The sequence below is a fragment of the Callorhinus ursinus genome, unplaced genomic scaffold, assembly GCF_003265705.2.
Source record: "Callorhinus ursinus isolate GAN/ISIS: 27379988/994484 unplaced genomic scaffold, GSC_fseal_2.0 scaffold2, whole genome shotgun sequence".
NCBI lineage: Eukaryota > Metazoa > Chordata > Mammalia > Carnivora > Otariidae > Callorhinus > Callorhinus ursinus.
Genome location: NW_027397064.1, coordinates 1091889 through 1119306, shown reverse-complemented (window position 1 = coordinate 1119306; position 27418 = coordinate 1091889). Strand labels below are relative to the sequence as shown.

General features: G+C 44.7%; 2 long non-coding RNA genes across 2 annotated transcripts in view; one reads left to right on the top strand and one right to left on the bottom strand.

Moving 5' to 3' along the window:
* The window catches only part of LOC141374961 (uncharacterized), a 14732-nt gene extending 6452 nt beyond the window's left edge, over positions 1–8280 (top strand). The window contains exons 4-5 of the long non-coding RNA XR_012382206.1: positions 4895–4973; positions 6706–8280. This is a non-coding gene — a long non-coding RNA (uncharacterized lncRNA). The remainder of the gene's footprint in view (positions 1–4894; positions 4974–6705) is intronic.
* A 14155-nt stretch (positions 8281–22435) lies between these two features.
* Positions 22436–26850, bottom strand: LOC141374554 (uncharacterized). The gene is made up of 3 exons (XR_012381559.1): positions 26700–26850; positions 23709–23836; positions 22436–22518 (listed from the first exon to the last, which is right to left on the bottom strand). It is a non-coding gene; the product is annotated as an uncharacterized lncRNA (long non-coding RNA).
* Between the last annotated feature and the right edge of the window lie 568 nt (positions 26851–27418).

Below are 27418 nucleotides of genomic sequence, written 5' to 3'. Positions count from 1 at the left end.
AGTACTTCTAACACCTGGAGCACTCCTGGTACTCCCACTACTTCTAACACCTGGAGCACTCCTGGTACTCCCACTACTTCTAACACTTAGAACACTCCTGGTACTTCTAGTACTTCTAACACCTGGAGCACACCTGGTACTCCCAGTACTTCTAACACTTAGAGCACTCCTGGTACTCCCATTACTTCTAACACCTGGAGCACTCCTGGTACTCCCAGTACTTCTAACACTTGGAGCACTCCTAGTACTTTTAGTACTTCTAACACTTCAAGTACTCCTAGTACTTCTAGTACTTCTAGTGCTAGCTTTCAGCTCTGCCCTATTCCTACCTACCAAGGTAACTGCAGCCTGTGTTAAGTCCCAATCCCTTGACTAAATGGATCTCAAGATTCTTAACTAATTACATCTGCAAAGGCCTAATTATGAGTAAGGTCATATTCTGAGATTCTGGGTGGAAATAAGATTTTGAGGGAGACCAGTCAACCCCCACGGTGTTATATAGAGAGCTGGCTTCCTGATGGTAGCAAACCCATTAGCTGTCTATTCCATATCCATCCTTCTTTGTGGAGAGCCAGACCGCAGTTTTGTTGGTAATGGCAATGAGCTCAGCCCCAGGCAGGCAACAGGGTCAGTCTAGGGCAATCGTGGGTGCCCTCTTCTTTGATAGCCCACCTTCCCTCTAGGCCGGAGGCGGGGCATGGGATTCGGTCTGGCCAGTGGAGCTTTATGTGCTGGGGGAGTTTCTGAGAAAGTGCTTTCCTGAAGTAGGGAATGGAAGGGGATGGATGTGGTTAGCACAGTTCCCTGCCTCTTCCCCATCTTCTTGCCTGGAATGCAGATGTGATGACTGGTTCTGCAGCAGCTGCTTGCAACCATGAAGAGGCAAGGATAGGGCAACAGCTCATTTGATCAGGTGGCGAGTGGAAACGACAAAGACTTGGTCTGTGAAGGCATCATTGAGCAGCCAAACCTGCCTCCCGTGTTCTTCTTATGTGAGAAAAACAGGTTCCTGCCGCTGAGATAGCTACTTGTCCACCAAAATCTTCCTCCTTCTTTCTGGACACACAGGTGGACTACATTTCCCATCTGCTGTTACAGTTAGATGTGGCTGTGGGATGGGTTTGAACCAATGGAATAGAAGCAGAGTGATGGGTGCCACTTCCAGATCTGGCCCCCGGACAACACCATGGTGCCCTTCCAGCCTCTTTGTCCTTTGCCTGCTGGGGGTTCATGGTATGGCCAGGCTCAAGGTGGGTGAAGGCAGCTGGCCTCTGAGTCCTGGGGGAGCAGCATGCCCACCCACCAGAAATATCTGCCTCGGACAGGTAGGAACAAGAAATCAGCTTCTATCCTGCCAGCATTATTCCACATTGTGAGGTCAGTTCTTGTCCATGATGTGCTAACAAAAAATGAGCTCTATGTGTCCAGCCCATGGGCTCTGTGGGCAGTGCAAGCCCCAAAAGCAAGGTGGTCTCTGCAGGGTGAAGATTTCTGATATGGGCTCCTACAGTGTGCTTCCACAGCGGGCAGAATCCCTCCCTGCTGAAATGAGTCCCACTTGGCTGGACCTGGCCTGGCCTGGCCAGTAATCCTGCTGATGGCCACCCCTGCTTCCTGGGCTGGCTGAATCCGGATTTCTGCTCCTGAATCGTTGGCTATGATGCTTTCTGCTTGGGCAGTGGAGTGCTGTGGTCACCACCCAGGCCTTGGCACTGGCCGCCTGGCCTGTCCCTGCCCCGTTGGCCACAACCTTGAACCACCCTGAGACCCAGCTCCGTCATCACAGCTGGAACCCCTCTCTTGGACAGCTGGGGTGAGGATTCCAGGGAAGGCACTTGTTCGGGCTTGGTACCTTGCAAGCACTCAGCAAACAGGAGGGATTCTTGGTGGTGGTGTTACATTAAGCCTCGAGGCAGAGCCTCAGGGAGGCCTTAGCAACCTTCTGCTGGGACGTGTGACGTCCCTGAGAACTTGGCCTGTCAGTGGTAGACGGACCTTCAGGCAGGGCAGGTAGTGACAGGACGGAGACAGCATTGAAAAGAATGCTTCTGGAATGGCGAGGCAGGTCACCAGCTGTGACTGTGCAGTGGGACAACAGGGCGGCACTCGGGTGTGCTCATTATTACGGCCATCTTTGGGGCGGAGGAGCCGAGATTCCGAGTGGGCGAGTCCAAGGAAGGAAAGGGCAGGATGGAGGTGGGGCTCGGGGTTCTTAACCCAGCTCACTGGCTTGCTTCTCCTGTGAGGATGGGATGCTGAGGAATGTCCTGCTCTCTGCGGGGGCAGGAGGTGCGCTGCGACCATGGGACACAGGCCCAACGACAAACTCAGGGGACACAAAGCAGAGACCAGCTCCGAAGGGGACCTGCCGGGGAAGGCAAACAGCCCTAAGTAGCAGGCAGCTGGCCTGGCCGTTTATTCCTGCCATAATGCCTGCGGGTCCAGCCCGAGCCGGTCCCTGAGCCATGCTAGCCCAGGCTCCACCCGCATGCAGTGTATCCCTTTTCTGTTTAAAGAACCAGCTTTCAAATGTTCTTAATAAAACGTTTGTATATATCATGCAAGGTACAAATAAATGTTTTAATGTAATTGGAAGAATGCAGAGAATTGTAAAAAGTTATGGAAGTCTTACTTCTGATTGGCCGAGACTCAATAAACTCCGGTTTGATGTACTCTAATTTATGGGCGTGCAAAGCCGACTCTTTGGCATTGAGCAAGACTGTTAATGCTGTAATGATGTTTAAATGCTGACAAATGAACTGCTTGGGCCACACCTTTGACACCGAGGAAGGAATCGTTAGGGCTGGAAGGTCTGCCTTGTGCATGCTTTCCTTCCTTCCTCTTGGCAGCTGGGGCAGGGAAGGGGCAGAGAGGAGTGTGCATCAGGGCCCCGGGGCTTCCCGTGGGCCAAGGTGTGGGCACCCAGGGAAAGCGTGGTGTTCCTTCCTTTTCACTCTTGTCCCTAATTATGGACTTTCTCATTAAAATAACGAGGACCATGTCAGCTAGAAATGCCAGTGCATGTTTTTACTTTTCTCGGCTGATGGAAACCACATGTAGAACCTAGCCCTTCCTTTTTTCCCTCCAAAATGCAAATGGGAGAACTGGTCCAGGGGTCCACCTTGTAGCTCAGTGCAGAGCAGAGGCTCCCGGGAGCCCCTCTGCCTCCCTGCACCAGGATGCGGATTGGGCTTCTCCGGGCACCCCTTGGCCAGCCCTGCCGGGGAGGCTGGCCCATGGGGCGCTGGGCTAATTTTAACCTCCTGATGGATCACATATGGCTCCTGGTCGCCAGGTCCCCCTCTGCTTGCTGGGGCGGTGCGTTTTCCCATGGCAGGCGCAACCCAAGCAGACCTGCCTGGTTATTTATAAACTCCCCTGAATGCCAAAGCACCACGAATGATCCACTCCCCCATTCACAGGAACATATTTTCGGCATAACTCATCACTTTGAAGATGGGTCCAAGCTTTTGTTCACATTTATTGACAGGAAGTTGTTTTTCAAACCCCAGTCAGCAGGCGGGCCCCGCGCCAAGCGGCTCTGGCACCTTCTCTAGCTGGCGCGGCGCTGTGGGCCCGCGAATTGTGCCTGCCCCCCCACCCCGTAGGATTTGCCTGGAGGTTAAACAGAACGCCCCCCCCCCTTTGTAAGGGCTCTTCCTTTTTAAACGTTTTTCCTTTCTTTTTGAAAAGGAAAACCATTTATTGGAGTGTAAGAGGTTCCTTGCCTGTGAACTTCTTCAAGGTTTGTGGGGTTCTCCCCAACTTCCTCTGTCCTGCGTTGGCCACTCTCTGAGGGCACCCTCCCGGATGGATCGTCTCTGGCCAAGTGTTCCCTTCCCCAAGCCTCTGGCTTGAGGGGAATCCGGAGACCACCGAGGCTGGACTCCTGTGGAGTCCTTCCTGGGCCCGCTCAACCCCACTGTGGACAGGCTGCGGTGGGGCTCAGAGTTCAGTGTCACATATTCTCCCCAGACCTCTCTGCCCTCAGCTGGGCAAGGGCAGCTCTTGGGCAGGTGCCCAGCCCGTGGGGCAGCCTGGAGGAGGCCCAGGCCTGTGGGCTCTTGCACGGCTTCTGCCTCGTGTCTACACACTCCCTGCAGGACTAACCTGGAGCCTGTGCTGCTTCGGTCTCCTGGGCCTCAGACCGCTGAGTCTAGCCCTCTGCAGGACATCTCCCCAGATGCCCCACAAATGTCCCCAGCCCCTATAGAAGTGCTCATCTCTCCTTTCACCAGCTTCCCTGTGATCCCGACCAGCAGCCCAGGATGCCCCAGCTTCCTGTCCCTAACTGGCTGCCGAATGTTCCTTGGGGTTTACCTCTCTTACCTGCCCCACATCCCGCATGACCCTTTTCAGGTGCTCACTTCCGTTCTGGATTGTTCTCAGACTTCAGAGGTTTACTTCTCTGGGCGTCAAACTCCTTGCCTGTAAACTGGGGGTCATGCTAGTGCCCACCTCATGGGGGGTGATGGGCATCTCATGAATCCATACTTAGGAAGTGCTTAGGACAGCTTGCAGGGACTAAATGAGGTGTTGCGTTGTTATTTTCTCGAAGGTCTCTGTCACCTTCCTGCTCTGACCTGCTCCATGCCTCACACAACCCCTGGGAGGATCCTTCAAAAATGCACACTGATTCTACCAACCTGACGTCTCCACTCCGCGACTTTTCTCCGGACCCTTGGGGTTCTGCCCTCATCCCCCGCACGGGCTGTAGGCCCCAGGGGCACCTAAAATGCACAGGTGGATGAGATCCTGGGATAGGCTAGGGTGACGTGGGAATTAGGGATTAAGGGGTCATGCTCCCCATGGTGTCCCCTTGCCTGAGTCTTCTGATCCTGCCTAGTGAGGGGTCAATTTATCATTTATGTATTTTTGTTTTTTGCTTCGACAGTGGCCCAGACACCAAAGTAGACTGATGTCTTTCTGTGTCGCTATGCCTCTAAACTTCTGAACCTGGACAGCACTGAGAGGTAACATTTTTGGTGGAACTGGGGAGCAGTGGGGAGGTAGCAATATGGGAAAAGTTTCATGGGGACCATTTGGACTTGGAAGAACTAGCGGATGCCGTGGCTCATGGATGGGCTGCAAGGGCCAGCCCTGCTGTGGTGGACAGTGCCTAACGCTTGGGTCAGGCTGCCACCTGGAGCCAGGGGGTTTCTCCTTCCTGCGGCTCTGCCTGCGAATCCTGTGGCTGCTTGCTCCTGGGGTGGGGTGGGTTTGGTTCTGGAGATGGTGGCCTTGGTGTAGGAGGCCTGACCACAGGTGCTGGGTGTGGCCAGAACTGGGAGGGTGTGGTTTGTTCATTTTGTTTTCAAATATTAGCATCGGGACAGAAGGCCCTGGTCTGTTGGGAGCCCTGGCTGAGCCTCCCATGCTTGGAAAGAAAGGGCTATAGCGGCAGTGGATACTGACTGACTTCAGCTGGTCAGAGGCTAACTGCCCCCCTGATGTGGGGCGATCTGCCCGCCCACCTTGTGTGTCAGCCTGTTTATCTGGGAGGGGGTGGTTGGACTGGCTGGTCCCAGGCCCATTCTGGGCAGGGCTCCATGCCCATTGCGGAGCCTGCTGATGCCCCACAAACACTACAAAGGGCGCCCCACTGCTGAGGAGGAGGTGGCTGTGACAGGAACCTGGCGGGCCCACCAGCCTCCTTGGGGTGGGCCTCCCCCGGATCTGGGAGCCCCGGCTGGCAGAGAACGCACAGCGGCCAACATACGACTGGGCTGGGTGGTGCGGCTGGCATCTTGGCGCTCCTGTTCCCCCCGCGTCCCTGCTGCCAGCCTCTTGTTGGGGGGTCCGTGGGCTCAGCACCATGCAGCTGCCTCCTGAGGACACCTCCTGCCTCCCCCCACCGGGGCCCCGCTGCCCCCCTTTCTCTTGGCACGGCAGCCCGGCCCTCTCTGGTCCCTTTCATCACTTTGGGGGGTACTCTGTCCACATTCTCAGGTGGAAATATTTAAGGCCCGTCCCAACAGCCACCCCTCTGGATTTCCCTGCCCCAGCGCCGTGCCCCCTGCAAATGGGGCCCACATGTACGGCGATGCAGGATGGAGACAGGCCCGGCCTGCCAAGAATGTGGTGGGAAGCCTCCCTGGGTGCGGGGATGCCTTGAAGGGAGCTGTGCATGAGCCCGCAGGGAAAGCAGCGTCTTCCTCCCGCCTGGAGCCACCGTAGGAGACCCCCTCGGAGTGGGAGGGTCTGCCATGGCAGCCAGATGCTGTGAAGTGGCGTGGGGACAGGAGGGAGAGGTGACGGGGGTGGGGGGGCATGCTGCATGACCCCCACCTGGGCTGTGGAGTGGGCTTACCTCGCCCCCCCCAAAAGTCAGACTTGGTCTCCCCAGCCTCCCTCTCCCAGGCTGAAGGGGACTGAGATGCCCTTCCTGTGTCCCTGGGACGCCATGTGGACCTTCCCTGGGTCCTCGGCTGGCCAGTGGGTGTGGGCGCTACGGTACTTCCTGCGCCTGTTCGGCTTGCCTTTGTCTTGAAATTACTTTAGAAACTTGCAACCTTGGGCGCCTGGGTGGCTCAGTTGGTTAAGTGACTGCCTTCGGCTCGGGTCGTGATCCTGGAGTCCCGGGATCGAGTCCCGCATCGGGCTCCCCGCTCGGCGGGGAGTCTGCTTCTCCCTCTGACCCTCCCCCTCTCATGCTCTCTCTCTCTCTCCCTCTCTCAAATAAATAAATAAATAAATAATCTTTAGGAACTTGCAACCTTGAAACACGCTACATTCAGTTCCATTTGATCCTCATGGTAACTCCAGGAAATGAGTTGCATCGCCATGGGAGAGGCTCGTGGAGGATGACTTTTCCGAGTCTGCGGGGTCTCGATGGCCATGGAGGCATCCGAACCTCTCTTCTCAGCCCGCAGCCATCCTCTGTTTTTCCTGTTTGTGACTGGTCTGTGCCTTGTCTATCCCTTTGGTTCTAGGTCTGGGGAGAAGGGGCCAGGGATTTGGGTATGAAACTTGGCTGAGCTGGGCTTGAGCATGACAGGGGCAGGGAGGCTGGGGGTTCTCTTGGACCACCAGCCAGTCTGAGCTAGGACCCAGGTCAGCCCACAGACATGCCCCTGCTCCCAGCCTTGGCCTCAGCTGGAGGGGTATCCCAACCATCCACTCCCTGAGGGGTGGACAGAAGGGTCAATCAGTGTTTGCATGAGTGTGAAGAACTCACATTCACCAAAGAGCCCGGGCTGGCTGGGAGTCCGTGCATCTCTGTACCATCACCCTAGCCCCCTCGGGGGAGCGTGAAATCAAGCCCAGGAGGGTGAGTGCAGAATTCCTTGGAAGAAAGACACGTGCATGCACTACTTCTTGCTTATTCTAGCCACTCTCATCCCAGTGACCCAGTGGCTGCCTGCCCATCCCTTACACGTTGCGCTTGGACCCACCACTCCTACTTTCTGCCCTGATAGCCAAATAAGACCAGCCAGCAACCACCACAGCACTGGTCAAAGGGAACCTCCTGGACCCCCCTCCTGGACCCACCCCTGTGGGCTTGTCCGCCAGCTTGTCCATATTTGCTGGACCCTGGGTCTGATAGTCCTGGGCTTCTGTTCTTCCACTGGCTTTTGCCCTGCTGCTTTCCTATGGCTCACCTCTGGAGAGGAGATCCATGCTCAGGTCAGCCCCTGTCCCGGCCAGGGAGGCACGAAGGGGCTGGCAGTCAGTTCTTCTCCATGGCTAACTTCCTGTCGATACACTAAGACTTCCAGTTTTTGATGGGGAAAAGCCAGGAAGTCATGACTCAAATAGTAAAAACTCTGCTATTGGAAGCCAGTATTAGCTCTTTCTCCCTGAGGAGCAATTCCAGTCCATGCATCAGCCCAGACAGATTGGGTCATACTGAGTTATGGTACAATGAAAATCATTCCTGCCAAGAGAGAACAAATGCACATGAAAGGTGGGGTGAGTCACACCAGCTCTGTATGTCCCTGGCAGAGGTTTGAGACACCTCCCCTGAGACCTGAACAGCCTGTGACACAGGTGCCAGCCTCAGGCAGCTCTGGAACCCAGCATGTTCCCCCAAGACCATGCAGTATCCAATGTCATCAAGCCCTACCTTCTAGGACCCACTACCCCATGCCTGGACACCTCTTGCTCTCTTCTGGTTTATTTCCAATTTCTAGACAGTCCACCCTTCACCTAGCATCACTTGGCTGGAAATGGCACAATTTCCATGTTAGGACAATATTTTATTTATTTTTTAAAAAAATTTTATTTTATTATGTTATGTTAGTCACCATACAAAACATCATTAGTTTTTGATGTGGTGATCCACGATCCATTGTTTGTGTATAACACCCAGTGCTCCATGCAGTATGTGCCCTCCTTAATACCCATCACCAGGCTAACCCATCCCCCCCCCCCCTCCCCTCTAGAACCCTCAGTTTGTTTCTCAGAGTCCATAGTCTCTCATGGTTCATCTCTCCCTCCGATTTCCCCCCTTCATTTTTCCCTTCCTTCTCCTAATGTCCTCCCTGCTATTCCTGATGTTCCACAAATAAGTGAAACCATATGATAATTGACTTTCTCTGCTTGACTTACTTCACTTAGCATAATCTCCTCCAGTCCCATCCATGTGGATGTAAAAGTTGGGTATTCAACCTTTCTGATGGCTGAGTCATATTCCATTGTATCTATGGACCACACCTTCTTTATCCATTCATCTGTTGAAGGGCATCTCAGCTCTTTCCACAGTTTGGCTATTGCGGACATTGCTGCTATGAACATTGGGGTGCATATGGCCCTTCTTTTCACTACAGCTGTGTCTTTGGGGTAAATACCCAGGAGTGCAATTGCTGGGTCATAGGGTAGCTCTATTTTTAATTTTTTGAGGCACCTCCACACTGTTTTCCAAAGTGGCTGTAGGACAGTATTTTAAAAGATTTAACTTTCAATGTTGCTGAACTCCTATAGGTGGTGTCTGGGATGGTGTGACAGCAAGAGAACAGAATCTGGTTCTTAGTCTGACTTACAAGAATATATGGACACTATTTTCTTTCTGCTAAAAATAGACAAGTCCTGGCGCTGCTGACCACAAAACGCCAACTGGGGCAGGTCACTTGCTTAACCCCTGAGCCTCATTTGCTTCATTTATAAGGGGGGACATGGTGGCAGCAAACTGCCATAATATAAGATGCATGGAAATGCTCTTTAAACTGTAAAAATACTGGCAGATTTAAAAATCATTGTTATGACCCAGGTATTGTACACACAGCACCTCAGCAGGAACTAACTTCTCTCATGTTCTAGAAACACCAAAAAGGGCAAAATTCTAACATTGTGAAAGATCTGAGAGACTGCGACCTTATTAGCTGCTCTATTTCCTCTCACAATTATTTTTGGCATCTCAGAGTTCACTGACATAAGTAGATTTTTTTTCTCCCATGCCCCCATCTCTCTTTCAAGAATTACCATGATAGAAAAATCTTGATGGCAAGACTGTGGGTCAGCGGCCTAGGAATGGGACGAGAAAGTTTCCTTACGATGTGGGAGGCCCTATTCCCTGTGTCACACATATTTTCCATGAATAAACTAGGGATGGGTTCATGTGGATGTTAGAGTTTGTTTTACGATGTTTAAAATAGTTTAGTGTTAACACATATTTTGTATTTCTGGTGATATTGATGAATCCAAAACATGAACAATATCTTGATTCAAAATGCCTAGGAATGTTGGCTAAAATATAACAAATATATTAATGTCACTCACGAAAAGTAAGAGCACTATATCATCAGGACCCAAACCAAAAAGGGAATGGAAATGAGGAGTATGTGGCTATGCTGGGGGCAGACCGCGGGGTGGCAAAGATGAGAGTTCAGGGGACTTCATATGTATGTGAAACTAGCGAATTCTTGGATTTTAATGGTTGTGCAGAAATAGGAGATGAATCATTGGGCTCATAAGAGACTGGAGGCTAAAACTGAGATTCCTACTAAGTTTTCCTGCTCTTTTGAAAAGGTGGAGCAGGAAAGAGTCCCGCCATGGGCCCAGGGAGATTACAGACAGCGTTATAGCCTTGGCCTGGTTCTGCAGAGAAAAAATGGCTGCCTTGAGATTTGTAACTAGTGGTTGTCCTCAAGTGTATGTGGGGCTTAAACTTATACTATCTGTGTGGCACAGAGCCCCCAGTCTGACAGATGGAGAGGGAATTAACCCCAGGCAGGTAATAATTCTGGAACATCTGGCAGGACAAAACACACACCCCTATGGATGGACACAAAGAGTTGACCCCAGTGAAGATGATTTTGAATCCCAAAGTGCCAATCTGAGGAAAAAGATAAACCCTAAATTAGTTTGCAGATATAACAAACAGTAGGAACAGACCCCTAGGAGCTTCAGGAAACAATGATCAAATAGGGATTATAAAACAGCTGGGCTTAAAGACACAATGGAGGGGCACCTGGGTGGCTCAGTCAGTTAAGCGTCTGCCTTCAGCTCAGGTCATGATCCCAGGGTCCTGGGATCGAGTCCTGCATCGGGCTCCCTGCTGAGCAGGGAGCCTGCTTCTCCCTCTCCCTCTCCCTCTGTGCTCTCTCTCTCTCAAATAAATAAGTAAAATCTAAAAAAAAAAAAAAAAGATGCAATGGAAAAAATAAAACATGAGAAAACAGCAAGCCCTGACCAAAGGAAAACAAAGACCAGGAATATTATAAAAGAACAGAAGGGAACTTTTATTTATTTATTTATTTAAAAATTTAAAAAAGATATTTATTTATTTGAGAGAGAGAAGTAGACTCCCCACTGAGCAGAGAGCCTGATGGGCTCGATCCCAGGACCTGAGATCATGACCTGAACCAAAGGCAGAAGCTCAACTGCCTGAGTCACCCAGATACCCCCAGAAGGGAACTTTTAGGAAGAAAAAATATAGAAATTGGAATTCAACAAATCCCTGAATAGTTAGGTCAAAAAGCAGATTAGATACAACTAAATAGAGAATTAGCAAAGTGGACTATCACTGTGAGCACATGGAAGTAAAGAACTGGAAAATTTGGAGGCAAGGTTAACAAGTATGGAGAACAGGCGAAGAAGGTCCAATAAAAGCATAATAGGGGGTTACAGGTGGTGCGAATAGAGAGAAGGGGAGTGAATCAATATTCAGAGAGAATTTTCCAAAATTGAAGATAGCCCTGAATTCTTTGATTCAGGGAAAACAATAGTTCTAAAAGGATAAATATAAGGAAATTTACACCTAGATATGTAACAGTAAACTATGTAAAAATGCCAAAGACAATGGAACACCTTAAAAGCATGCAGAAATAAAAGATTATCTATGAAGGAATGCTAATTAATTTGGCTGCCACTTGTCAACAGTAACCAGAAGACTGTGAAATTGTATCTTCAAAGTGCTGAGAGAAAACAGAAACCTCTTCCTAACTAAACTGTCATACAAGAATTACGGAGAAATGATGAAAAACAAAGAGAATTTATCACTAACAGATCCTCTAAAAAAACTTCTAGGGATGTCCTTTAGCAAGCAGGAAATTGAACCCAGAAGTAGGGAGTGAACTGTAAGCAAAATTGTGTGCAAATAAATTAGTAAACATATGGATAAATCTAAATAAAGATTGACAATGAATATAATAATAATATCAATAACCTATTTTAAGTGTATAAAAATATGTAGGATCTGAGATATTGGATTAAGTAATATGTAAAAGAGGAGAATAATCCAAGAATTCTAAAATCTTTGAATGATCATATGAAGAAATGGATTAACTTTAGATTTTGTCAAGTACACATGTTATGACTATTAGGAGAATGGAGTAGAATTTGTAACTCTCAAAACAGTAAAGGAAAAAAAGAAACTCTCTAGTCCTATATGATAAAGGTCAGCAAACTTTTTCTATCAAGGGCCTGATAGTAAATATTTTTGACTTTGTGTGCCATATGGTCTCTGTTGCAATGACTCAACTCTGCCATTGCAACATGAAAGCAGACTTTGGGACGATTTAAGCAAATGGTGTGGCTGCTTTCCAATACAGCTTTATTTACAAAAACAGGCACTGGATTGGATTTGGGTTGAAGGCTATAGTTTGCAAACCCTGCTCTAGAAGATAGGAAAGGAGGTAAAATCTGGGAAGGTAGAAAGCACGATAGCAGAAACAATTCAAATAGGGTAGCAACGGCAGAAATGTAAATGGATTGAATTTGCTGGGTAAAGACAGAGGCTGATAGATTAGATAAATTTAAAAATATACAACTTTATGCTTTAAATATGACAAATACACCATAAGGAAAACAGAAAGGTGCAAAGTAGGAGTGGGGAAACATACCAGTTCACCAGGTAGATGTACTCAGCTCATGCCATCCCTTTTCATGATCTCTGCTCTAATGTCCCTTTATCATAGTCCTCCTACCTGACTGTACCTGATGTACAGTTTCCGATGCAAAATGATGAAAATAACTTTCTCCAGTCCCTATACTGGCAAATCCTTATTGGTGTTATTCCACTCAAATTTTTATATACACCGATCAAAATCTAACAGAATTTATATATGTATCTAAGTTTCTATATGTTTATACAACCTATCTACCTATCTATCCTCTCCGGTCCTAGCCACCCATTAATCTCACTATTGTTGGATCCCAAGCACATAGTATGGTGCCTAACATATGTTTGGCAAATATTTGTTGAATCCATAAAAGCATAAATATCAATTTCCTTTTCTTATTTTCTGTTATCTAAAACAATTAAAGCATACTTTAAACTAATAAAATGTTATATGTTAATTACACCTCAATTAAAAAAAAGTTCTTAGTGCTGATATGGTTTTACAGTGTGGCATTACTCAGTCCAAATGTAGCTAGCTATCCATGTGATTCAGGATATGCTTGCACTAAAATTTTTCAAGCATCATCCAAATGAACAACATATAAAACATTATCATGAGTAGTATTGTAAATTTACTCATATAATACACCAATGTGCAAATGAAATGTTTATTTTTTCGTAACTGTTCTCTTATCACTGCACAGATTTACAGGGAAAGGCAATGCAATAATTACAACAATTGCTTAGCTTCTACTCAGATGACTGAGACAGACTCTCCATCTTTAGAATGTCACCATCCCTGCCCTGCTTTCCTCTGAGATGGCATTGGAGATTGGGGACAGGTATACAGCAGGTCTTTGTGGATCCCTATCCCAACATAATAAAAGTCATATATGAAAAACCCACAGTGAACATTATACTCAATGGTGAAAGACTGGAAACTTCTTCTAAGGTCAGGAACAAGGCAAAGATGCCCACTCTCACCACTTCTATTCAACATAGTACTGGAAGTCCTAGCCAGGGCAATTAGGCAGGAAAAGAAATAAGTCATCCAAATTGGAAAGGAAAAGGTAAAATGAACTCTTTTCACAAATGATAAGCTCTTACATATAGAAAACTTTAAAGATTCCGCACAAAAACCTGCTAGGACTAGTAAATGAATTCAGCAAAGTAGCAGGATGCAAAGTCAACCCACAAAAGTATTCGCACTTCTGTACACTAACAATGAACAATCTGAAAAGGAAATCATGAAAATGGTTTTATTTAGAATAACATCAGAAAGAATAAGATTCTTATAAATTAACTTAACCTAGGAGATTAAAGACTCACAAAAAACATTGCAAAACCAAACTAAAGAAGATATAAATAAATGAGAACACATCCCATGTTCATAGATTGGAAGATGTAATATTGTTAAGACATCAATCAATACTACCCAAAGCAACCTACAGACTCAATGCAATCCCTGCTAAAATCCTAATGACGTTTTTTACAGATATAGAAAAGCCCATTCTAAAATTCACATGGAATCTCAAGGGGCCCCAATAGCCAAAACAATATTGAAAAAGAACAAAGCTAAAAGACTGAGACTTGTGATTTCAAAACTTGCTACAAAGCTACTGTAATCAACACAGTGTGGTATTTGTATCAGGACAGAATATAGACCAATGAAATAAAATAGCCTAGAAATAAACCTTCATATATATGGTCAAATGATTTTTGACAAGAATGCTTTTAAACAAATGATGTTGAGAGAAATGAATATCCACATGCAAAAGAATAAATTTGGACACTTACCTGATACTATATACAAAAATTAAAGGCCTAGATGTAAACTATGAAACTCATAAAAGAAAACATAGGGCGAAATTTTCATGACACTGGATTTGGCAATAATTTCTTGGATATGATACCAAAGGCACAGGCAATAAGAGATAAAAATAGACAAATTAGACTTCATGAAAAAAACTAATTTTCTACATAAAAAAGTACTATCAACAGAGTAAAAAGGCAACCCACAAGATGGGAGAAAATATTTGCAAATCATAAATCTGATATACATATGGATATGGATAAAGAGTGAGTATTCAGAAAATATAGGGAACTCCTGAAACTCAACAACAAAAAACAAATAGTCCAATTAAAAAATGTCAAAGGACTTGAATAGATATTTCTCTAAAGAAGATGTACTAATGGCCAGTAAGCACATGAAAAGTTGCTCAACATCACTCATCATTAGGGGAGTGCAAATCAAAGCTACAATGACATATCTCTTCACACCCCCTAGGATGTCCACTACCATAAAAATAGAAAACGAGTGTTGGCAAGGATGTGGAAAAACTGGAATGCTTGTGCAGTATTGGTGGGAATACAAACTGGTGCAGCTGCTGTGGAAAATAGTCTGGTACCTCAAAAAATTAAACAGAATTACCATATGATCCAGCAATCCCACTTCCAGGTGTATACCCAAAAGAATTGAAAACAGGATTTGGAAGAGATACTTGTACACCCATGTTCATAATACCATTATTTACAATAGCTAACATGCGGAAGCAACTCAAGTGTCCACCAGTAGATGAATAAGCAAAATGTGATCTATCTACACGATGGAATGTTATTCAGCCTTAAAAAGGAAGAAAATTCTGACATTTGCTACAACATAGATGAATCTTGAGGACGTTATACTGAATGAAATAAACCAATCACAAAGGACAAGTACTGTATGATTCCACTTACATAGGTACTTAGAGTCATCAAAATCATAGAGACTGAAGTAGAATCGTGGTTGGCAGGGACCAGGGGGAGGGTGGAATGGTGAGTTATTGTTTAATGGTATAGAGTTTTAGTTTTATAGGATGAAAACAGTTCTAGAGATGGATGGTGGTGATGATTGCACAACATTATCAGAGTATTTAATACCACTGAACTATACACTTAAAATGGTTAAGATGGTAAATTTTATGTTATGTGTATTTTACCACAATAAAAAAATGGGGAAAAATGAAATTATACAGGTCATATTATCAAACACTGATCTATAGAATTACAAATAAATAAAAATATATACTCCCAAATCCAACCTCTTTTTTTAAAAATATTTTTTTATTTATTTGAGAGTGAGAGAGAGAGAGCATGAGTGGTGGGAGGGGCAAAGGGAGAGGGAGAAGCAGACTTCCCTGATGAGCAGAGAGCCCAGTGCAGGGCTTGATCCTAGGACCCCAGGATCATGACCTGAGCTGAAGGCAGACGCTTAACCCACTGAGCCACCCAGGCATCCCCCCAAACCCAACCTCTTGAAAATAATATATACATACATACACACATAACTGATTAACCAATAAATAAATATTTGATTAAAGAGTAAATGACCATCCCAAATGCAGGCTATTAAAAAAGTAATTACAATGACAATACTACATATCCGAGTGTATAGAATGTGTGCAAACTGTACTCAGAAAAAACCCCAAGTCTTAAAATATTTTGTTCATTCTTATTGTCATTTTTATTAATAGCTACTCTTGATAGAGTGTTGACTGTATTTTAAACACAGTGATAAGCATTGTATATGCATTATCTGATTTAATTACTCTCTGAATCTTACCAGGTCGATGTTAAGTAATTAGCATGAGGGGGAATGCATGCAGGAAGTCTTTGAATCAAAGGACTAGTAAAAGGGCATCAAAATATCCTCAAGGAAAACATAGAAAACATATGAAAAGAATGAATTAAGATGGAAAACAGGAAATAATGAATGGGTAAACCAAAAAACTGAAATTGATTAATCAGTCTGAAAGCTGGTTCTCTGAAAAGATGAAAACAATAAGTAAACCACTGAGAATCCTAATTATTTAGAAAATAAAGAAAAAGTACACATCACTGGGATTTATCAAAGGGACATAAAAGATACAGTGGAAATTTTAAAATATAAACAAATGTTATAATAGCCTCACGCTACCACATTTGGAAAAAAAGAATCTCAAAGCAAGAACTCCTTTAAAATAACAAATTGCTAACACTGGTTCTGTAAAAGGGAGACAGTTTGTAAGATCTGGGGCTGAGGAATACATTATTGTTTTGATCCAGGGTTCAGAACCAACAAAAAAATAGGATGCAGAAGACAGGCAGGTGTAGAGTGTAACACCCCTATCAACACGGATACCCCATCCAGGACAGCTAGCTGCAGAACCCAAAGGGCTCCCTGATGCCTCCCACACCTGCCATCCCCCACGTCTGTCCTCAGGAAGCCCAGCTGAGGCTGCTGTCACCAGCACTGTGACCTCACCTTCATCTGGAGGAGGGAGGGACAAACACCCAGTGCTTGAAGTCCGGTAACAAACTAGCAAGAGTCCACGGGTAGATAGCTACTTCACCACCTACCTACCTGGGCTGCCCCTCCATGGGGAAAGGGAGTGATGGCAGTAACCAGGAGTCCTCCACTTGGGAACAGAGCCCAGGGAAAGGAGGCTGTCCTCCCTCAGGCAATTGGACAGATAATGAAGAAGGAAGAAAGTAAAAAGAAAAATAAAGGCAAAATCTACTTCCAAAATGTACCTGGTGAAAGCGGTCTTACTGAAATTTATTTCAAGCTTTCAAATAACACATAGCTCCGGTGTTAAATAGTCTTTGGGAACATAGTAAAAAAATTTAAATTAAAGTAAGTGAAAATGTTTCCAGTTTCTTTTAGAACCAAACATAATTCCTTCTCCCGATTTCTCTTATGAACATACATACCAAATTCCTGTATAAAGAACCGGGAAAGGAAGAGCAGTGGTCTTCAGGGAAAGCAACAACAATCACAGCAACACTATCACCAAGTAGAGATTATTCCGGGAATGCAATATAAGAAATCCATGAATATAAATCATGTAAATTGGTAAAAGGATAAAAACCATATGATCATCTCAATAGCTGCCAAAAAGGCTTTTGATAAAATTTAATATGCATTCTTCATTTTATATGTACACACACACACACACACACACACACACTCCAGGAGTGAGGTTCCCTGCAAGGTACCTGCATCTTAATCCCTGATTAGACTATTCTTGGAATATGAGGTTCTGGTCTGTTTGTATCTAAGCAGGGGAAAAACATCCTGGGGAGAGCTGGCCATGAGACAGGGGTGGATTGAAGCAGTACAGCAAGAACTTTGACCTCCCAAGTCAAGATCGGTCCTACCAAACTCACCCAGAGGGAAGCCTGCTGGAAAGAGGAGGTGAGAGAGGTAGGGTTGCCAGAAAAAATACAGGACACCTAGTTAAATTTGAATTTTAGGTAAACAACAAATATTTTTTCATGATAAATATGTCTCAAATATCCCATGGGACATACTTACACTAAAAAATTATTATTTTTCTGAAATCCAAATTTAGGCATCCTGAATTTTTATTTGCCAAATCTAGCAACCCCACTAAGAGACCAACCCAGAGTTGCACTCCCATGTCAGAGAATCACTCAGCACAGCAGCCCAGAGGATACCCAAGAGCTTGAAATGCCCAGTGAGCTGGAAAAAGCCAGCAGTTGTTTACCTGCCCCACAGGATATCAAAGACTAATAGAAGCCAGCTACGCAGTCACAGCCTTAAAAAGCAGATTGCGATCAGATCCCCAGGTAGGGAAGCAGCACCTGTTACCTTGTTGTTCCTTCCCCAACACTCCTGAAAACACAGAAACATAGAGCTCAAGTTTTGGCAAGTGAGGAGGAGACAGGCACACTGCCCAGTGGACACCCCAAGGAGGAAGAGGGAGTGGGCTGAAGAGTAAAAGGGCAAGCCAGGACCCCTCCTCACGTCAAAGCCCGCAGATCACAGCATGGGGGCAGGTTGCCGGGAGGGGTAGGGGAGGGTATTAAATAGGGTTAGAGATGAGATAGATTTTAATAACCAAAACTGACCAGAAAGTTATAGAACCTGCCCAAAATGTTGTTGATATATGGTGCCATTCAGCTTGTGAGTGGAGAAAAATAAAATCTTATCAGTTAACTCAAAAGCCACTGTCTTGATGAATGATAAAATGCTAATGCTATCCCCATCATAATAAAAAATAAAAGAAAGCTACCTTTACTGTTACTATTAAATATAGTTCTGGAATTGCTAGCCAATGCTGTTAGAAAAGAAAAGAAAACAAAATAAGAGACACTATACTGGGAAGGAGGTAACGTTTATTATTGGCAAATGATAGAATTTTCTGACAATTTATAAAAAAATGAGAGCTCGGGAAGCTGCCAAAATAAATAGGTAAATATCAACAAGTTCTTTCTCTTACACTGAGGTCTACGGTTCACCAGAAGGCAACCAAATGTATTTTCAAGTGTCAAAGATTCATCTACAAGTGTCAGAGGGATGAAATATTTTGAAATATATTTGTGTGCATTCTTCTCTTGCATGTCTGGTCCTCTCATCTCCTCCTTAGTCAGGGCATTCCCTGCCCTGGAGAGGAAGGGGGAGAGATTAGGATTATTATAGACATTCATCTCCTATTTGAAAAGTAGGATTTTGTATCTGCAGCAAGAAAGCAAGACTTTGTCAAGACAGAAAAGGGATTTCCTGAGTTGTTCCGACTTAGCATTCAAGAGGCAATCTATCCGGTTTCTATATAAATGAGATCCTACACCACCTAGAGAAAGGATGAGAACTCCCCCTTCCTGTTAGGAGGAGGATCGCAGGTAGGAAAATGAGAGCGGAGGAGTGGAAATGGACGGGCAAATGGTGGACTGAAACTCCATCATGAGAAGGAGTGCGTCTGAGAGGCAAGGGGGGATGCCCAGGTGGAGGAACTCCTGTCTTCCTACTTGGAACCCCAGAAGAAGATGCCCTTGCATGCTGACCATCATAGGTGGACATGTCCTTTGTAAGCCAAGCAACATAACTGCAGGGAGACTGCCTCAGCTTGGCTGTACCATCAAAGACAGCCAGCATCCTTACATGACATCTGCAGGATAACAGAAGAGCACTGGATTCAGAGCCAGAAGGCTGCCATTGGGGGAGGGCTGGGGGCTGCTTTGCTTGCAGCAAAGCTTCCAAAGGAAGCCAGGGCAGACTATGAGGGGTGGGTGCAGAGGGTCTCTAATATGCAGCTGGAGTGAGTTGCAGGTAGCGCAGGTTGACAGAAGAAACCACCAGAAACAGGACCCTGCACAAGAAGCAGACCAACACTCGCCCCACCACAGCATTCAGAAACACACACCAGCAATGCCTCCTGGGGAGCAGTCAGAGGGCAGAGGGACCACTCGGCAGCAGAGGCCAGCTGCTAGTTCATAGCCCTTTATTCCTAGTTTGTTGAGTGTTTTTTATCACAAAAGAGTGCTGAATTTTGTGACATGTTTTTTTCCTGCATCAATTAAAATGATCCTGTGGGTTTTTCCTTTCGGTCTATTAATATGGTGTATTATATTGACCAAGTTTTATATGTTGAACCATCCTTGCATTCTAGGAGTAAATCCCACTTGGTGCCTTGGTTGTGGTGTATAATTCTTTTCGCATGTTGCTGGTACTTTGTTGAAGATTTTTGCGTCAGTGTTCCTCTGGGATATTGGTCTGTAGTTTTCTTGTGATTTTGTCTGGATTTTTATCAAGGTAATACTGATTTCCTTCATCATTTCCTTTTAAATCCATTGAGCTTTTAAATCCATTCACTGGTATGTGATACATTTTTTGTGAATGCTTCATGAGTTTGAAAAAATTATACGTATTCAATGTTTAAAAGGTACAAATCTTAATACATCTACTAAGGTAGCCTTCTTCTTTATATTATTTAGATCTTCAACATCCTTATTGAAGATTTGCTTTTGATTTGTAAGATGCTTAGTAATGTTGTCCACTATAAGCATGTTTTCTGTTTCTCCTTGTGTTATGAAGAGTTTACACTTAAATATTTTAATATTATATTATATGGCTCAGAAATATTCATGCTCATATCTTTATTTTATATTCTAACTTTCATTGATTATAGTCAGATATGGTATGTTTGGTATCTAGTGGTAACTTTTGATATCTAGTTATATTTTTATGAAAGTACTTATGATTTTTTTCTATATTTAAAAATTACACAGTACACCCTATTTCATAATCTCATTTAAAAATAATTTGTTTTGTTTTTATAGAAGAAATACATGTTTATTGTAGAAATTAGAAAATAAAATTAAATGAAAAAAAAAAGAAAATATTATTCACCCATAGTCCCTCAAACCACTACTAACTTCGTTATTTCTTTCTTGAAGTTCTTTGTGTCTATACAATACATATTTTTATGTGTGCTAAGAATATATTATTTAGCTCCTAAATTAGTTCTCCATGAAAGCCACCCCCAATCAACATTTAGATTTTGGGTCATTAAATCTTTTTCTGGGAACATGATTTTTAATGCAGCGTAATATTCTACCTTATACCTGGACTATCATTTTTTGGTCATCTCAATTTTGGTTTTATGCTTTTTAAAAAAATTATTGAGTTTTGTTTTAAACACGTGCTTTCCCTTGCTGCCTATTCTTTGGGCATTACTCTGTTCTGTGAGCCACGGCACAAAGACGGTCAGGAATTGCCTGGCTCCCTCATTCCCACTTCCTCGTTCTAATCTGGGGTTGAGAACTTTTCTGATCTGAAAGCCACAGAGGCCGTCCCTGCTCCAGAGGTTCCCACCAGATCCCTGAACCCTCCCGTCTGTCATTGGCTCCCCGACACACTTAGGACACGGGTCTGCCAGAAGTCAACAGGGCTGAGGAGACAACAAAGGGAAGAACCAGAAAACACAAAAAAGTGGCATAACACAAACTGTAGAAAATTATTAGTCAAATTTATTACAAGAATGTAAATAAACGAAAATTCTCCTTTAAATGTATATTGAGTTAAATAACTAAATTCAACCATATGTGTATAGTTATACAGATACTTATAATAGACACAACTAGTCATGATATTTTATCTTTTTTAAGCGTTGCTGCCTCTGGCTTGCTGTTATTTTTTTTTAGTAAGTTTCTTCTATCATGTTCCTCAGCACAGATCTGGCAAACTCTGATTTTCATTTCTCTTACTGTCCCTGTGTGAATTTTAATGTCAAAGTTATATTGGCCTCCTACAATAAAAAATAGATAAAGTTGACTGGTAGAAAAAATGCTGTTTTTCAGAGAATACTAAAGAAGAAACATTTCATGACTAAAATTATTTATATCAGTTGTCTATATAATACATATATTATTGTTACACTCTTGCATAATCGTGTTCCTTTTTATATTCCTATTATTTGTTTTTTCTCTCTTATCTAGCCAGAGATTTATGTTTATTTCACAATTCTGCTTTTACTTGTCCTTTCTCTTATTTTTATCTTCTCTTCACTTTTGTGAAGAGACTTTTGTATTGCATATGGTTTATGGTCTTCTCTTTATGTTATTTGAATTTATTCTATTTAAAAAATCTGCCTTTGGTTGGACACTTAGTTTATTGATTTTCAATTTGTTGTTTCTATAAATGTCCAACAGAGAACCACATCAGCTGTATCCCAGCTAATGGCATTTTCAGTATTGCTTAATTCTAAGTGTAGAAGCTCCCAGTTTGATTTATGCTTTGACGTGAGTGTTTTTTTTTTTTTAATTCCAGTGTAGTTAACATACAGCATTACATCAGTTTCAGGTGTACAATGTAGGGGTTCAGTTATTCTGTACATGACTCAGTGCTCCTCAGGGTGAGTGTTCTCTCAATCTTCTTCACCTACTTCATGACATGAGTTTTTAAAGAATTTTCTATATGTATGGGCTATAAAGAACATATCTTTCTCACTTAATTTCACTGTGTTCCAGTAATATGGGCTGCATAATAATAGTCCTTCAAGTTTGCTGAAGCTTGCTTAGAGGGTCTTTAAAATTATTTTTTCTTTGTAGAAGTTGAATGTACACTTATTTTAGAACAAGTGCATTCTCTAATTGCTGTAGGCTGACTTCTGTAGATGTCCATGAATTAAGCTTGTTAATTATGTTCTGATCTATGTTTTGATAGATTTTTTCCCCTGCTTGGCCTATTCACTGAGATGGTTATATTACTCCCACAGTAAGTGTGGATTTGTCAAAATTTGTTTCGTATTTTGAAGCCATTCATGTCAGGTTGATATAAACATACAATTTTATAAATAGTTACTTTCTGGTCACTCAGACGTTTTATCATGCTGTGGTACTCATCTCTAACCATAAAAGGAATTTCCTGGCTTCTTTCTTCCAGTTGAGAGGTGGAGATGGCAGAGTGAGGAGAGCGTCTGTGGACAGAGAGACATAAGTGGATTAGAAATGTTGGAGTAAGGGGCCAGAACTTTTAGTTTCAGTTGAGGAGAAATTAAGTCCACTCCAAGACGTGAGCTCATTGCTGCCACGGTCACACAGGAGACGATACACTGAACTACGCGCATCATGGAGGTATAACCGCATGGGGGCTGGTAGGGCGGATTCTAGCTGTCCTGGGGGCCACAGATAGACTCTGTGGGCTCAGAGTGGGCAGTGAAGGCTATGGTTGGCTGGTTCGTGAGCAGTTACTGAGGGCTGAACAAAGAAGCGTTGAAAGCCATGGGCCTGGGAAGGCGGCAGGCAGGGGCACGGGAGGCGGCCTGTGGGCAGGGGTCCAGGCTTCCAAGTTCATGCTGCTGGAAAGAAAGCTGCACAGGACTCCTCCAGGGAGGCGGGTGGGACCTGAGACTGGGTCCTGGGGAGTGGGGCACATTGACTCGAGGCTTTGCTATCTGTGAGAAGCGGATTGGTGGCAAAAGAGGGGCTGAGAATAAGTGTTTGACAACGTGGACGTCAAGAGACCACCTCCCCCCTCCCCCCTCCCCCCAATGAGAACAGAGGCCATTTGCTCAGACTTGCTGCAGCAAGGGAGGCAGCCACCATTCCCTGCGCTTGGCAGAGACTCATGGGCAGGCAGGGGAGTGGGGACGAAGGGAGGGCCTCAGGCGTGCCCTGATGCGGGGGTGTTGATGTGGGGAAGTTGGAGGCAGGCTCACTCCAGGTGGAGATCCCATGTGACGGGGGATGCATTTTTGACTTTCGCTGGCCTGGCCGGGACTGATTTGGAAGTGGGGGCAAAACCAAGGGATGCGGTGGGTCATTGCCCCATCCTGGCCATTCTGGGCCGGTTCCTGCAGAGGTGTGGTTTGGCTTCCCAAGCCGGTCATTGCAGGGCTGTGGGTCAGAGTTCTATTGTCACACACGATCTGGCCGTAGTTCACTTGTGCATTCAGTCTCTCCATAAAATTTTTTTCTGACATGTAAAATATGGCTCATTGCAAGACTTTTTCGCCATTTTGATCTTTCTGTAATTTAGATACAGAGTGATCTGTAGGAAGGAGTGATGACTGACAACTCCTTTGTTTCATGTACCCTACAATCCTGGGAGATGAGGTAGGGCAAATGTTCCCGTCCCCACTGAGATGCAGAGAGGCAAGCGAAGTACCCGATTTGGCAGAGGCGGGTCCGGAGAAGCTTACGACAGGGTTGTCTCTCTCTTTCACACTCTGGGCTTTCTCTTGTGCTCTTCCCTGGATACCTGGGGAACAAAGCCTTGCCTCAACACCAACAGACCTGTAAGGAACAGCAGATTCAGGATGGCAAGTCCATGATGAAGGAAACCTTCGTTCAGAGAGCTTTGCTCATGCAGTTTGCACCACATAGCTGGGGTTGTGCCATGCTATTCCCGAATGTGCCACAGTCCACACTGTGGACATCTAGAGGCAAAGCTTTAGAAAAAGGGTGCTCAGGATTATTTCACAAAGTGGTCGTGAGAGAGAAATAGATTCCTATATCCAAGACCTTCACTTTTATTGATGTATTTGTAGATGCTTCTTAGCTTTGTAGAATATCTATAATAAATACTCAAGAGCTCACTTATTCTTGACCCTTTATGTGAATGTCCTTAGAGTTGGCATCTCTATAATACTATGACACTTCACAACAGTATACCTTTATCATTTTCATAAGTGTCACAGTGATTATAACAACACAAGACAGCATGCCCAGGCAAAATGTTAAAAGGTCAGTACGTTGTTTAAGTGCTTGATCAACATTTGTAGAATTCCAAAATAGATCCATTGCTACCACAATGTTTCAGTGAACTTTTTTGGCATCATATAAATCAGGGGCTGGCAAACTCTGACCTGCAGGCCAAATCTGGCCCTCTGCCACTTTTTGTAAATAAAGTTTTATTAGCACACAGCCAAGCCCATTTGCTTACACATTGCCACTGGCTGCTATCATGCTAGAAGGGCCGAGGTGAGCAGTTGTAGCAGAGACCAGGTGGTCTTCAAAGCCCGAATTATTTATTGTCTGGCTCTGGACAGAAAAGGCTCTCACCTCAGCTCTATGCCCAGTATGAAACGCTAGTCGTCTTTAGCTCAGAGCCATGCAGCTGGGGATGAAGAATTTTAAACAATGTAGTGACCAAGGATGGCAAGAATGAAAATCCTCTGTATTACAGCAGAACAAAACCCAAACAAAGAACTCTGCTTTGCTCCTGAATTCCCATGCTATTGTTTATCATTGAGCTGTGTTTTTCCACCGACAGATGATGATGATTAAAAAAATAGAGTTTTGAGGAGATGATTTTCCATAAACACTCTGCCTTCATAGAACAGAGTCATCTTGAGCAACAGAAGACATATTGGAGACATTTTTTTAAAAGATTTTATTTGTTTATTTATTTGACAGAGATTGAGAGAGAGAGAGAGAGAGAGCACACAGCAGGGAGGAGGAGTAGAGGGAGAGAGGGAGAAGCAGGCTGTCTGCTGAGCAGGGAGCCCGATGCGGGACTTGATCCCAGGACCCCGGGATCATGACCTGAGCCGAAGGCAGATGCTTAACCGACTGAGCCACCCAGGTGCCCCTATTGGAGACATTTTTAAATCTGCATTTTGTGATCCAATTCCCATGTGGATTGAAGACCATGTTCACATGCTCTCCGGAGATGAGAACTAGATCTGGAGTCTGAGGACCCAGTGGTGGAACCAACCCTTGGCACAGGGGATGAGTGTCCCCTGTGTCCTCCGTGTCCTATCTGTAAAATAGACCCATCTGGGAAGTGCATCTCTGACATCCCTCCGGTTCTACTCTGTGATTCCAATCTAATGGAAAGATTGGCCCCAGTCTGACTCTACCCCATGAGAATGTGATAGTGTGACATTAAAATAATAAGGAATTTCCAAATACAAAACTCCCCTGTTGAATATACGTTGCACCTAAGGTCTGAAAAACTAGTTATTTAGCTTAACTAGTTGAGTGAGTAGCTGTAGTCAACATTTGGGCTGAGCTGCTCAAGCTTTTCTGGACACAGACTCCCCATGGGGCCAGAAAGGAGGAGGGAGTTCGGATCACAGAGCTATCACGGGAAGTTCACTTGGACCCCATGAACAGCGTTGCACGTGGGCCACGGCTCTCAGACCTGTGACACACAATATATCAGAATCTGTTTTGTATTTAGGAAAAAAACTCCCAGTGAATACAAGGCTTATTTATAACACACTCATTGCAGATGATTTCAATTGTGTAGTTTTTAAATGTCTGCAAATCATAACACCTTCCCAGCCTCCGGCACGGTTCTGCTCCGAATGGTGTGTCCATTATTGTCACCTCACGAGTGTGTGACCTTGTGCTAATTTCACAGTCCATGGACACAGAGGGGCGGAGATGAGGTGACTCAGCTCAATGTGTGCCCAACACAGCACCGAGATTCTGTTCCTTAGGTGTAAGCAGAATGCAGTTCATGCAGCGCCTTGCTGGTAACTCCCTGCGCCGAGACAAAACGGCCCTGGTGCCCTGTGTGGGGGCGCATGGAGAGGGCTCAATAATGTAAGGATTTCCAGTGTTTGGCCCGTGTCTGGATCTTAGATCAGCTCCGGTATCCTATGGCAGTGGAAACGCTGTCTGAAAACTGTCAAAGAATAGCAATAGATCCACTCGCATCTAGATATTTGTGTTTATTTTGATGGCGATCTAGCCTGTGTGCTCAAAGAGCTGTGGAAACGTGGGATGTTACAGCTGGGAGGATTGTAGAAGTCAGCATTTGGAGTAGGGGACTGAAAGCCAGAGGATTGATGGCCACACAAGGAGTTAATGGCAGGCTGGTCTTTCCTTTTTTTCTTATTTTTCATCGACAGTCATAGAAAGAGCAAAATGTCCTAATCTATGTCCCTCAGAACACTCATGGAAAGGTGAGATATTTGGCAACGTAAGCGCAGCCCAGATTGCATGGTCCAGCCAGAGGCCCCTTACCTGGTGCAGACCGGAGCCTTGGGCAGAGCGAGGTGCTCTCGCTCACCCAAACCTGCAAACCTGTGGCAAAAGTCCCGCGGACTGAGTAACGAGGGTGAAGTGGGGAAGCCTGGGATGTTCACTGAGGAGAATGCCAGTCACCCTCGGTGGCTGATGACCAGGGAAGGAAAGGGTAACTCACCACCTCTAAGTAGACATAGCAGCGGAACTCCTGTAGGTGCAGCAGGGAGTGGGGACCATGGTGTAAGGCATGGAGGGACTCTTTCCCGGGACATTGCAGTTCCAGCTCCTGGCCAGGTCTAGGAAGCGATAGGAGATTCTGGGAGGCAGCTTTGCTTGGTACTCTCTGGAACTGGCATAAATAGAACACAGAATTTCCTAAACTTTGTTCCACTGACCAAATTGTCTCCTGGGATTCATCAATGGATCGCTTCCCCTACACCGTGACTCACACACAAAGCGTCCTGGTGGTCACACAAGTCAGAAAACACTGCACTCTATTTCCCTCCTGGAGATTTACTATGTTTATTAAACATAGTAAAGGCTCTGAGAAGTCCTGCAGGGAAAAGAACAGTGTTTCACTTTGGGTTAAACAAGGTTTCTCATACTTTTTTTTTTTTTTTTTTAATAATACCATTATGAGCACCTGGTTTTCTGAAGAGTTCAGTTTGGGAAGCACTGTTGGAATGGAATCCATACTTTTATATCCTAAAAATAATCCCCCCCCCCAAAGAATCTCATCTCTTTGCTAGGTGGCCTTAGGTCCCATCAGGTGATAAGCTGGAGGTACTTGGTATTTAAAAATTTTTAAATTTGTTCAATATTTTACTTCAAATAATTGTAATCCTTACTTTTTTTTACACTCTTCATTTATTTGTTGAAAAAAATAAAAAATGCCCT